A 13,052-nucleotide genomic window follows, 5' to 3' on the forward strand; every position below is an offset into this window, starting at 1 on the left:
TCCTCTGGTCTAGCCAGACTTGCAAGGTAGAATTCATGTCATGATAGTGGGAGCAGGGAGGAAACATTTAGGAACTAGAGGAAAGTTGTATTTTTCATCATTGTTACATCACCCCCTGACTAGCTCGTCTCCTCCCCGAGACCCCTCTGCAAGAGGATCTCCAGTGGCCTACTAATGGGCTTTGGGTCTCTTTTCAGTAACATAAATGATGACTATACATATGAACCTCAAGGGATGGAATACTCATGAATCAAATCGACTACATTGATGGGAACAGACTATGGAGAACCCCCATCAGAAAAAGACAGGGGGCCAACTACAGAGCAAGCCATCAATTGCTCCAATGCAAGCTGAAGTTGAAGAAAATTAAAACAAGCCAACAGAAGTTAACGTGAAACCTGGGGTACAACCCATCTGAATTCAGAGACCACCTAAAGAACAGCTTTGGCCCGATGAACATTAATGTCTGGAGACCAGTTGAGCTGGGGGATGACATCATGCATGGAGAAAGCCAATGGTAATTCAAAGACAAGGAAGCAAAACAGACCAAAATGGATTCCAGAAGATAGTCTGAAACTTGCTCCCGGGCTTACAGTCGCCAAAATGAATGGAAGAAATGACGAAGAACAAAACAAACTGAATCGCGATCTCAAAGGGCCACTTGAAAAAAAAAGGAAAGCATTGTCATGACACATGCAAGACTTGGAGTCAGGAAATCAGAATGGAAAGAGCATGCGAAAGCTCGGCAATGAATGAGGACTGAAGACGAATTGATCGCTTTGAATGATATTGGCAGAAATATTGAGTATGCCAGGAACTGCCAGGAGAATGAATAAACCTATCTTGGAAGAAGTAAATCAAAATGCTCCATTGATGAGCGCAGGGCAAGACACTCTCTGGTTGTTATCAGGAGGGACTAGTCCCTGAAGAAGGATCAACACATTCACTGAACAAGAGGAAGACGTTGAAGGAGATGAATTGGCCCCGTAACCACAACCATGGGCTCAAACGTGGCCACAGTTGTGAGGATGGTGTCGGACCAGACGGCCTAGTTTGTTCTGTTGTGCAGTACATAGGGTCACAGGGAGTCACACGGAACTCGGTGGCATATGACAGCCACAACAACCCGTGTGTCTGGGCTGAGACGTAGGCTTTTATTTGCACTGAGTCATCAGCCCTGCACACCATTCTCACATACCGGCACAGTCGAACTAGGAGGCAACAGCAAGGCGCATTTCATGGATCCCTTGTCAATAGCTGCAGCCGTGGCGGTAAAAGGAAGTCACGAATCTCCTGTATTGAAAAGGATCCTATGGTTCCTCTGTGAACCCATCCACATAAGTGGATACTCAAGGTTAGAATGCTCACTTACAGATTGAGAATAATCATTATCAGAAGAAAGTTCATGTAGACATAGGTGTACCATACAGCCTTTTGTTTCAAATTGTTGGCCACCCATATTTTTATTAGATATTCATTTTATTAGATATGGGCTCAGAATCACACAACCCCCGCTGCGGTGAACTCTTGCTACATCTTGGTCCTAGAGGGACGGACTATTGATCATATAATGGGGTAATCTAGATTCTTTGGTGATTAGTGCACTTGGAACACATCCATGACTCGCGTTCAGGGGAAACCACCAAGCTCTAATGAGAGGACTGTGCATTCGCAAAGAGAGATGCAGCCAGAGCCGGAGATCATTGAGTTCTGTCGGTTTTTCCAAGTGGAACAACTGCAGCAGCTTCACAGCCTCTAGACTCAGTGGCCTTATCTGTTTGGGGCAGTCCCTGGACACCCAGAGCACCCTAATGCATCAATGACTTGTTTCAACTTTTTCAAGATTGAATCCCTTTCTGCTTTGCATTTTTTCTTTCACTTTGTTTGCATTTTTGCCTTGTATTTCTAGCATCAGAAGACATTTTGAATGAACTGAAAAGGAAACGTTTATGAGGTCATAAGGATTTTGATTAAATTAGCAGGAAGCACTAAGGGATCACTAGCATTGAAATTAGTGGGAAGAGGTTAGTGGGAACTTCATTCACACAGTTAAACAGACTTCCACCAGAGGGCAGGATGCATCAAAAGTGGGATAGGAACTTCCCACTAAACCCCAGAGGCAGAAAATGTAGGTAGGCACTATTTGTTTCCCAAGTTATGGAACGGATGGATACTGACTTCCAAAGCTGTCTGCGTACCCTACCTTCACTTATTCCAAGGATGTACAGGTTCACTCGATAGCAAAACATACTATAATAAACAGCACTATGAAAACAATAGACAGTTGTCCTAGGCAATTCTGACTTTCAATGGCCTTGTGTGTGTCAGAGTAGAACAGTGCTTTGTAGGGCTTTCAGTGGCTGATTTTTCTGAAGGTGATCACTAGGTCTTTCTTATAAGGCACTGTGAGGTGGATTCGACACTCCAACCATTGGATAAGCAGACAATTAGCACCATCAGCACACCCAGAGACTCCCGAATACATGAACATATTAGGAATCTGTCTTGGGCTGTAGCCACGGAAGCGAGCAAAATCAGCATTTGCAAAGTAAGAACCTCCACCTGCCCTTTACCTGTCTGATCTGTTCTTTCTGTGTCCCCAGTTCCCTAAGTTCCTTAGTGTCCTATCGATGCCATTTTTACCAAACAGAACCTGGGTCAGCTTTGGGGCTTTCTGCTTTCGCAAACATGGAGAGGCCTTTTAAAAGGCTCCGAGCATAAGAAAACCAAACTGAAAAGTCCGGCACACCCCGAGACCAGCCAACTTCGCTCGACTCCATCCAAGGAGGCTTGACAAGGTGCTGTAGCAGAAAAGCAGTCTTTTCGGGGCAAAGCTGCTTGCCGGCATGCACAGCAACTCCCCGAGAGGGGCGGAAAACCAGCTGCCTGAATCCTCTCTCCAGCTTCATCTCCAGGGCCAAAACGGGCTCTTCGGTTTCAGCGCAAGGAGCTTTCCTCCGGGGAATCAAAATGCCACTCCGTGGGCCCATTGAAGCATCCTCCAGCCCAGGAAAATCCCGCGCAAGCTTCCCAGCTCCCCTCTGCCCAGGGAGAAGCCAGTAAAGAAGCAACATGCACATAAATTAGCATTCATAACTGCCGGTCATGTGTAAAGATTTACAAGGGAGAGAGCTGCGGCCATGGTAAGTGCTATCACGATGCTCGGCCTCAGACAAACAGGGGAAAGCAGCCACACTTGCGATATTGTGCTTGGCTTTTTCTTTTTCTTTTTTTTTGCTTTTCGATTTTTTCCATTTCACATCACCGTAATCACCCAATAAATATTTAAATGGACCCATTTGCTGTAACTATAAAGGAACCGTGTAAACTTGTTGTCATCTAGACACATTAGCCGTGGTGGAGTCCATGAATTTCAACCGTCACTTAATACTGCAGCCACTCGCTACCTTAAAGCTGCCAGCCGGAGCCGGCCAGGAAGCTCCTGTAACAGCCGTGTGCTCGCTGCCTTCTGAGCAAGACACGAGCCTCATTATGAATGCGAGCATTGCTGCTCTAATTAGGCCGGGGAGAAGTTTAACAACCATCCTACAGCCTTGCTGCTGACAAATATAAAACTAAAGCCTTGTGCGAATCGGCAATGCGAAGTGAGGAGGGCTAGAAGCACCAACTGTCTGACCAGCCCCGAAACAGCTCCAATCTGTAGTGAGGTTATTTTGGTTCATAAACTGCTAGTATGTTACCTGCAGGAGGTCTCCCCTGTAAAATGAATTATAGTAAGCTATATGTGATAATTAACCATGCATTAGCAAATATCTCGAAACAGGGAGGCTCTGTTTGCTCCGTATTTTGACTAATAAAAGCATGAATTTGTTCAACAAATGATCATTTAGGTTGTGGAATTCTAACCATATTGCAAGGACACAGTGAGCAATACAACATTGTGTTGGTCTAAGAGTTTCCTTACCCAAACAGGCCGCTTAATAGGCTAGCTCCACACTATGATGCTATTCACAGAGCTAAAAACCACAGCGTGGGGAAGACAAAGACAATATACATTTAAAATAATATGAACCTTGTGCTCTTATTTACTTTCAAATCACCCTGGATGTGACAATTAAAAAGAAAAAAAAAGTGGGCAAACTCTTATTTCAGAAAGCAACCTTGTATTTCATTTCAAAAAATGTCAAATCCGCCTCCACAGCTCTTCAATAATATAGCTACATATATATTCTATAGATCCCTATACATGTAGATATACAGTCATATATAGGTATATGTGAGGTTCTCTTTTTTCCTTTCTTTTGTGCAGAGGGGATTTCTAAGAATTTTCTTTAAAAGATTCCAAACGTGCTCTGAAAATGAAGCCGAAATGGCACCTTTGAAAAGTAACACTCCTCTCTGAGTTGCTGAACTCATCACCCCAAAAGACCACAAATGATTGCCCTGGATGGATACCAGGGACTTGTCATGAAGTGTGCTGGGGGACGGGTTGGGGTGAGGGGACGGGCGGTGTCTGGTCCGAGGAAGGAGAAGCCTGAGAAGTTGATGAGAAAGGACATCACCTCTCACTGTGTGGGCTTTGGGGAAAGTGGGGTAGGGTCCATGTCTTCATCCTTGTAGGAGATCACGTGATGCTGACTGGGGCACAGAGCCTGCCAGTAGTAGAGGTGGGGATTATGCCTTAACATGTATAGATATTGCTCTGATCCCAAAGGGCACTTTAGGGTCATGCACAACAAAGGACTGGCCCTTCCTCCTTCTAGCCTCACCGTTTGTGTGTATTTCTCTGTAATATATAGAGAGGGATATGTAAACACACTCACACAGATCTAAAAATTATTCAGACAGACCACTAAGGCTTTTGCCCCAATTGTGGGACCAATGGTTCTGCTTTAAATAGTCTGTCCAAATCCATCAATAAGGAGAGGTCATCCCTTTGAAGCAGCTTCCAGTGTTTACATGTTGATATCTAAACGGTTTCCTTGCAATGGGAATAAGTGTGATGATGAAACGCTTCTTTGGGCAGAGGTGCATGAAAATCCCGAGATTAAGTAAAGTGACATCGGTTTCTTTTCAAAATGACTCCCCAGACCTTTATTACTACACTGGGAAACAGTGACTCGGGGTGAACGTTAGAGATGCACGGCCAATTCCTCAATAATGCAGAAATATCAAAAAAGATGCCAAATCTGAGGATCTCCCTGAAGGTCCTGGGGAGCTAAGGGATAAACTCATTGCTGTCCAGTGGATCCTGACACATAGCTATCCTGCAGGACAGAGCAGAACTGCCCAACCCCCTCCCCAGCTAGGGCTTCCAAGGCTGTAACCCTTACAGAAACATCTCTTTCTTGCTGATAGGCTGATAGGTCCAACTCGCTAACCTCTCCATTAGTGCTTAACCACTGTGCCATGCCAGAGCTGAAGGGTGGTCACCGGTAAGTTCTTCTAAGACAAAATGCCCTGCGTTCAATGAGAGGGGTATAGGTGAAACAACTTATATATTGGAGGCTAAGGCCTTTCCTATACTTGCGATGGGTAACTCTACTGATGGCTAAATCATCCTTCAGTTGAAAGGCATTCACTTACTCTCAGATCTCAAGGAAAATCACAAAGCCAACATCCCAAGTCAAAGCAATCACCCCGTGAGGGGAGAGGCCGGCTGATCCTCCTTATAAAGGGAAAACAGCACCCACTTTCTCTACGTGGTCCCCATCCTCCTGGGGTGACACGTGACGATTGTCTTTTTCAGGGAGGGCTCATTGTTTGTACCCTCCCCATCCATACATTGCTCCCCCCCCAATCCTCAAAGCGCTAAAGAGCAAGCGTGTCCCTGTGATTTAAGGTTCACTCGACCCAAGCCATGGTATGTTCAGTTGCCCATCTGCATCTGAAAGTTGGACACCGCCGAGTAAGGGAGACTGAAGGGGAGTCGATTCATTGAATGCGAGTGCTGGCAAAGCACATCAAAAGCACCCCGGGCTCCCAAAGAACAAACCAACCTGTCTTGAAATAAGCACAGCCAGGAGGTTTCTGAGACGCGATGATGGCAGGACTTCCTCTCACACACTTTGCATATGCCATCCGGAGAGACCAGTCCCTGGAAAGGGACATCATGGCTGGTAAAATAGAAGGGCAGCGAACAAGAGGCAGGCTCCCGATGAGCTGTGTTGACAGAGCTGCAAAGTGGGTTCACACCTAACAAGAATTGTGAGGAAGACGAAGGCTGCGCTGGCTCGGGAGTGTTGTATAGGGGTCGGGGTGGGGGGCTAAGAGTCAGAAAGGACTCTCTGTGGCACCCGACAATGCCAATACATTGGGTGGTGATGATAACTCCCAGCCGAGCAACACTTTGCAAATCGAGGGAGGACCCAGGGAGGCGAGGGGGAGAGTACTCATGCTAAAACCAACCCGGGACTGTTTCGGTGAAATGTGAAGGTGGTGAAGGCGTCTGGGAAAGGTGCCCCGGTGGCAAAGTCAGCAGCTTGAATCCACGAGTCACCCCCTAGGAAAAAGCCAAGGCTTTCATCTCCCATGAAGGGTCACAGTCTTAGAAACTCACGGGGGCGGCTCCACTGAGTCCTGTTGGGTCCCCATGAGTCAAAACCAGCCCATGGCACTGAGTCTGGTGTGGCATTTGAGAGGAGCCGGGTGGGGAAAAGGTGAGGCTTTCTGCTCCTGTAAAGGTGTACAGACGTGGTAACCCATAAAGGGCAGTTCTCTTCTGCCCTTGGGGTCACCAGGAGTCCGGACAGACTCGAGGGCAGTGAGTGTGGTTGGGGTTTGGTAGGCATCTGGGGGACCAGATGACATCAAATGGTTTCCAAATCATGGTGGCTTCCTATGGGTCTAACTATGTTCCGCAGAGTTGTCACCGGCTGGGTTTTCAAATAGATGGCCAGAGCTTTCTTCTCAGGCAAACCTGAGTGACATGTCGGTTAGCAGTTGGGAGTGTTAGCCATTTGCACCCCCGGGACTCCTGGGGAGGCCAGCTGGCAGAAGAACAAGTAAGATGCATCCAGGCATTAACCAGAATCTCTAGAGCAGTGGTCCTCAACCTTCCTCATGCCACGACCTTTTCGTGCAGTTCCTCATGTGGTGGTGCCCCCTCCCAACCATAAAGTTATTTTCGTTGCTACTTCATCACTGTCATTTTGCTGCTGTTATGAATTGGGTGACCCCTGTGAAAGGGTCGTTCGACCCCCAAAGGGGTCACGACCCACAGGTTGAGAAACGCTGCTCTAGAAGCAGATGGCATAGGCAGTTCCTGCCTTTCCTAAGCCAGCAGTTCCTCCTTTCTCTCGCTGCCATTGAGCCAATTCCAGCTCCTGGCGATCCTACAGGACAGGGTAGAACTGCCCCTGTGGGTCTCTAAGACTGTAACTCTTTACGGGAGTAGATAGCTCATCTTTCTCCTGAGGAGTAGCTGGTGGGTTCGAACTGCAGACCTTTGGGATTGCAGCCCAGTTCAATCCTGGCATTGAGCTCTGGTAAAGTGAGCATGGGTGTCTGAGACTAAATAAGAAGTTGCATTATGAGAAGGAGGTCTTGAATTCACATTCTTTGTCTAATGAGGAAAAAACAAAACACGACAACGACTCAGAGTTAGAGTCAATCTGACAGATATGAATTCAAATCCTCCATCTAGCTCTCTGGTTCCACAATTCCTTCCTCCTCTGGTTCCACAAGTGCTTGGCACAACACTAGGAGCTCAGGAAATACTGGTATTCCACACCTTCTGTCTAAAGCTGTCCCATAGAAAAAGGCTCACCTCGAGTTCCCTGAGCCAGTCAGAAACATTACCTGAGTATCCCTTTTAAAGGGCAGGAAAATCCCACTGAACATGCTTAAATAATAGCGACTGTTTGGGGACATTTATGATAGATGCGCAAGGTCACTACTGTGCGTGTGTTCCATGTCTTCTCAGCAACCTTCCTGTGATTTGGAGATTCCATTTCTAGTCAACAAAATGTCAAAGATTCAAAAAGAAGCAGCAGCAATCGGCAGCAGCCCAGGGAAATAAAGTAGGTTCTTTGCCCCATTCTGCGTCCATGGGGACCAATCTCCCAGCTCTGCACAGCTCTGCAGGATTTCTTCCTCAGGCCGGCCTTCCTCACTGGGCTTGGGAGCGAGTGCTAAGAGTGCCCCCTTTTGGTCCAGGAAAGCGTTACATGCCATCTGGGAGAATGAGGTGTGAAGCCTCCTGTTGGGTTCTTTGTGAGTGCTTTCTGGGTTATTTGTGTCTCCTACTGTTGTGTCCCCTGGTCCGTCAGTCTGTGGCTTTCTACATTCCTTAATAAAGTAATAGACATGAAAGAATTCTGCGGCCGACGCCAGCAGCCACAGAGAACACCAAGTCTAAAGTCAGCTAAAGGTAAACATATAGAGCCATCCAAGGAATGCAGCAATAAAACTTGGAACATATGACGAGGTCTCCCCTCCCCCTTTTATTTGCCTGGAATCAGTGTGTCAAGGAGGGACAAGAAAGGCATCCCTTGACAGACAGCGCACCTGAATTGTGATCTGTGGTCCTCTGCCAAGAGAGGGGAGCTGCTCAAGGAAGCCTGTAAGAAATGATCCGCTCTCTCTCTCTTCTTCCTCGTCTCCTTCTTCTTTGGACTGGGTATTCAACTACCAAAAATCTCTCAGCTCAAATCCAAAGACAATTATTTATTTTCCAGACTTAATTTAATAGCAGAAACACCCCTGGAGGACTGAATGTGGTATTTGACTTTTATTTGGGCCACTCTGGGTTTCACCAGCGGCTTTATTCTTGACAGTGTGACTTTTCAGGGAGCTCTGTGGCCCCACAGGGCTGTCCAGGGCCCTGGCAGGGAGCCGCCTTCCCCATGCAGCCACGACGACCCGAGCTAGCCAGGGATGGCACATAAATAATGCTCTCCGTGCAAGCTTGACTCCACGTTCCTTCTCTGTGGTGCGTACTCTTCATTCTTCTGGAGGGAAAACATGACCCTGACCTGTCCCCAGACCACCTTCCCAGCCTCATCTGACACCACAGTGGGTCCCCCACCTCTCTGCCTCTTCTGTCCCTGTCCGCTAGGTTGACTGCCTTGGGGAATTCATTGATGCCCACCCCTCACCTCCCATCTTCCTGACTTTGCCCGGGCCATTGTCGCTGCCCACAGCCACCCTGTGTGCCCATGACATTATACGCAATGGATTCTTAACTTGGCTGCTTACTTTATACTCTACATGTTCTGGTATAGCTCAGCTGGTCTTTCTGTGCCTCGCTGCGTGTTTCCTCCCCTATCATCTAGAAAGTCATCCTAGAACCAACTTGCCTTATAGGTGAAAGGCTGTGGTTAGAATGCAGAAGGCGCATGGTTTAGCTAGGATGTGATACATAGTAAGCACTCAGTAGATTTATTGTTATACTGATTACTAATCCCGCTATGAAAATCCTGCTCATCCTTCAAGAGCCAAATGAACCCCATGTCCTCATTGAGGCCTCCGGCAGTCTCCTTCCTCCTTCTCGGCCTCCCTTTCACTCCACTGTTCTTCTAGCTCGTAGGTCTGCCTTCCCTCATTGTATCATTATTAGACTGACTGGAAATAATGTCGCTCCATTCATTCGCTTCTCTAGAGCCATTGCTTAGGCATATGCATGTGCAGAGTACCTTGCTGGAGATATGACCGATGGGCCCAGCATGAGAGCTCCCTCCAGGGAGTCTAAGCGGTAAGGGTAGCAACAGCCAGGGCTGAGCATAATGCAAACCTGTTGCTATGAGTCTATTCCAACTCATGAAGCCCTATAAGACAGTACAATTGCTCCATAGGCTCCCCAAGAATGTGTTGTTTATAGAAGCAGGCCGACACAGCTCTTTCCTGCAGAGCTGCGGGTGGGATCTTTTAATCGGCAACCCAGTTCTTTGACGATTGCTTTACCACGATTTCTCAGAGTGCAAAATAGAAAATGATAAGTGTTATGAAACGGCCCACTGTCATGGAGTTGAAGCCGTACACATGCTTGCAAGGCTGTAAATCTAGACCAGAGTAGGCAGCTCCATCTTTCCTCTCTATCCTATGGACTGGGGGTGGGTGAGACCTGCAGACCGTACACTTAGCAGCACAATGCCCCCCATATATCAGTGCTACAAGACGGCGGAGTATGTGAATAAGACATAGGGGTCGTAGAGGAAGGAGAGGTGATCAGGAAGGGCTTGATGGAGAAAATGGTGTTTGCAGTGGGTGGGGTGGACAGATTGTTACCCCAACTGTAACATGGGCCCATGTAGCAAGAACCTGCTTTGCCTTCCCATATGGCAACTTCAAGGTCACAACAGGGTCAGGAAAGAGCACAGCGTAAAGGCCAGGGAAACTAACAACATAGGAACAAAGAGTTGGATCCGGGGGAAAAATCCCAAACCTAACCCTCTGCCACCGCATCAATTCTGATCCATCACCATCCGATTTAGGGTTTCGAGGCTGTACTTTTCTACAGGAGCAGCTGACCTCAACTAAATTATTAAGCCCAGAGAAAGGCTTGCTATTCTAGAACATTCCAGGTGATATCCTAATCCATGGTGTCCAATCCAAGGGGCAAGGTGAATACATAAGTTGCGGTTCAGTGGTCACTCCAGAGCTGAGACGCTGGCAGGGGGAGTTTTACTAAGCCTCTGCTCTGAGGCGAATAGAAAGTAGGCTCTGTTCTGGGTCAGCTCATCGGGGTCCTGAAAAAGAGGCTTAGGGTGGGTTTACCAACAGATTCCAGCTCCAGAGTGCACTAGCCCCAGGGTTTGGGAAAGGTAGTGGGCCAAGGAAGCCAGTTCCTTGAGGGGAGGGAGGCTCTGTAGCTCCCATTATCGGGAGTCCTGCTTGTTGACCGTTGGGTTGCATCTTGCTCCGGGAAGCAGCAGCTTGTAAATGCTTGTGGGCTCTGGAAGGGTGTGTCAGTCATCAGACCTGACTGACTCCCTAGCTTGGTGGCTGAGCACGTCACTCATTGTTCTCAGCCACAGTGTTCTCTGTGTCAACCGGGGCCATTCGTCCACATTGCAGCAAGGCCAAGTGAGGTAACCAATGTGCAGGGGCAGCGTGTGGCTCACACAGCAGCAGAATTAGCATCACTTGGTTCATATGATACATGCAGAGCCCAGGCCCTAGCCCAGACCGATGGAATCTAACTAGGCCCCGGGGCAATTCAAATGCACCTTAAGTGTTTGCCGAAGACTGGGCTACAACCGCGTCTGAACAAGGTGCACCTGCTGTCTTAGTTACTTAGTGGAACACTGGCCTCCTGCTCACCAGATGTGACTACTTCTAGCCTTGGTTCCAAGCAGAGGAGATGGCAGAAGAGTTCTTATGGGTTGGCCCAGGGCCAAGGAAGACTAACCGAGCCACAGACATGCTGTGGACTGGCAGTCCCTTCCTTAGTCCTCAGCACATGTGGACAGGTGCACACCTAATGCACAATGGACTCTCAGGAAAAGTCAAACTTGAACATGCTAACCCATGAACACAGAGGTCTCTCCCTTATACTTCATTACCCCTCAGCTCATTACCTTGGGTCCAACATAGCCTACCTGGCAATTTCATGCCTATAGCGGTGCTTTCCACTCAGCGAGCCTGTCCCTACGCAAGCACAGTTCCCCTCACTCTCATCAGATAAAGACGCCTACTTCCCCCCAAGAGTCATAATTCGCTGTGTTCTGCTAGGACGCCTGGAGGAAGCTCTGCTTGAAAGCAGAAAACACAGGTCCCAAAGTGCCCTTCTTCGCTTTCTGCTCGGATACCCCAGAGGATCCTGCAGAGAAGAGCATCCTGGCGTTTTCCACCCACTCCCGGCCTTAAGAAAATCCATTCAAAGACCAGTTCGCATAGTACCAGCCCCAACCCACTCCAAGTGCTCAAGGCAGTAGCTGTGCTACATTTTCCAAGTTCACTGAGGGAAGATAAGGTGTCCTTAGTCTACACCACGCAGATTGATGAAAATTAAAAACATGGACTAGGGAACGAAAGTGCTAGAATTAATGAAGCCTCAATTTGACTTAAATCTGCCTATCCTAGATTGAATATTAAACTGCGTATGGTGTGATCCTAGGCCTCAGTTTCCCTGAATAATGATACAGAGTTCAATGGCACCATCCAAGTGAAATGCTTAATATGGTGCCTGGCACACAACGGAGGACTCAATCAATGTTTGCTATTAATATTAGGTTCACCTTATACAAAGAGGTTACTTTCTGCCCTCCTTTGCCCATTTAATAAGCAAACAGACAGCTCAGACTTGGAACCAAGTTCTGGTGAGCTCCACCCATGTGAAAGCCAAGTGGTGCCTCATAAGCCCTGAAAAAACAACAGGTAATCTCCAAACTACACATGCAAAGGAGCCAAGACCAATGCTTTACTGCCCATTACTCCCCAACTGGCGTTCTATAGGAAATATGACCACCTTTTTTTCAGAGACTATAATTTGTGGGTTAATTGGACTATTTGATTTTCTTTCTTTTTCTTTCTGATGGCCAGAGGACCTCATTAGCACCTCCATTAGCATTTGGGCAGGGAAGGAAGGAGCTGTGGTAACTTCCAATAGTTTGAAATGGGAGCAAGGAACCGAGGATGAGGAACGTTTTCTCTAGAGATCCTGAGCGTGACGTGTGAATCGAGTGAAAGATTTATCCATTGGACATCAGGTATTGGACTAAGGCTATACGTATGCTTGTAGTCACGGGAGGGGGTAGAAGAAGCAAACTCTAGCATTTATTCAATCAAATACAAATCTATAATAGAGAAGTAAAATATCAATAAAGTGGACTTCAGTCACATTTCCTCCCAGAGTTCTCATTCTTTAATGATGAATTTAGATTGTAATAAAATGATGGACTTCCAAAGTTGGGAGGGACCACAGCGGTCTTCCAGGCCATCGTAATTTTCTGCCTAAAACCCCCTTTACATCGTCTATCAGAAGTGACCACCCGGCTATTGCCAACACACTTCCAGAGACAGGACTCCCACAAGCTCAAGAGAGAGAGAATTCCAGATCGTTCCAAGTTTTAAAAGTTATATTTATATTATATTAAAACCTATTCCCCAGTTGCTTCCACATGTTGGTATTATATCTGAAAGCTGGCCAG

The sequence above is a fragment of the Echinops telfairi genome, unplaced genomic scaffold (assembly GCF_000313985.2).
Source record: "Echinops telfairi isolate 266 unplaced genomic scaffold, ASM31398v2 ScPeMD7_7458;HRSCAF=8496, whole genome shotgun sequence".
NCBI classification, from domain to species: Eukaryota; Metazoa; Chordata; class Mammalia; order Afrosoricida; family Tenrecidae; genus Echinops; species Echinops telfairi.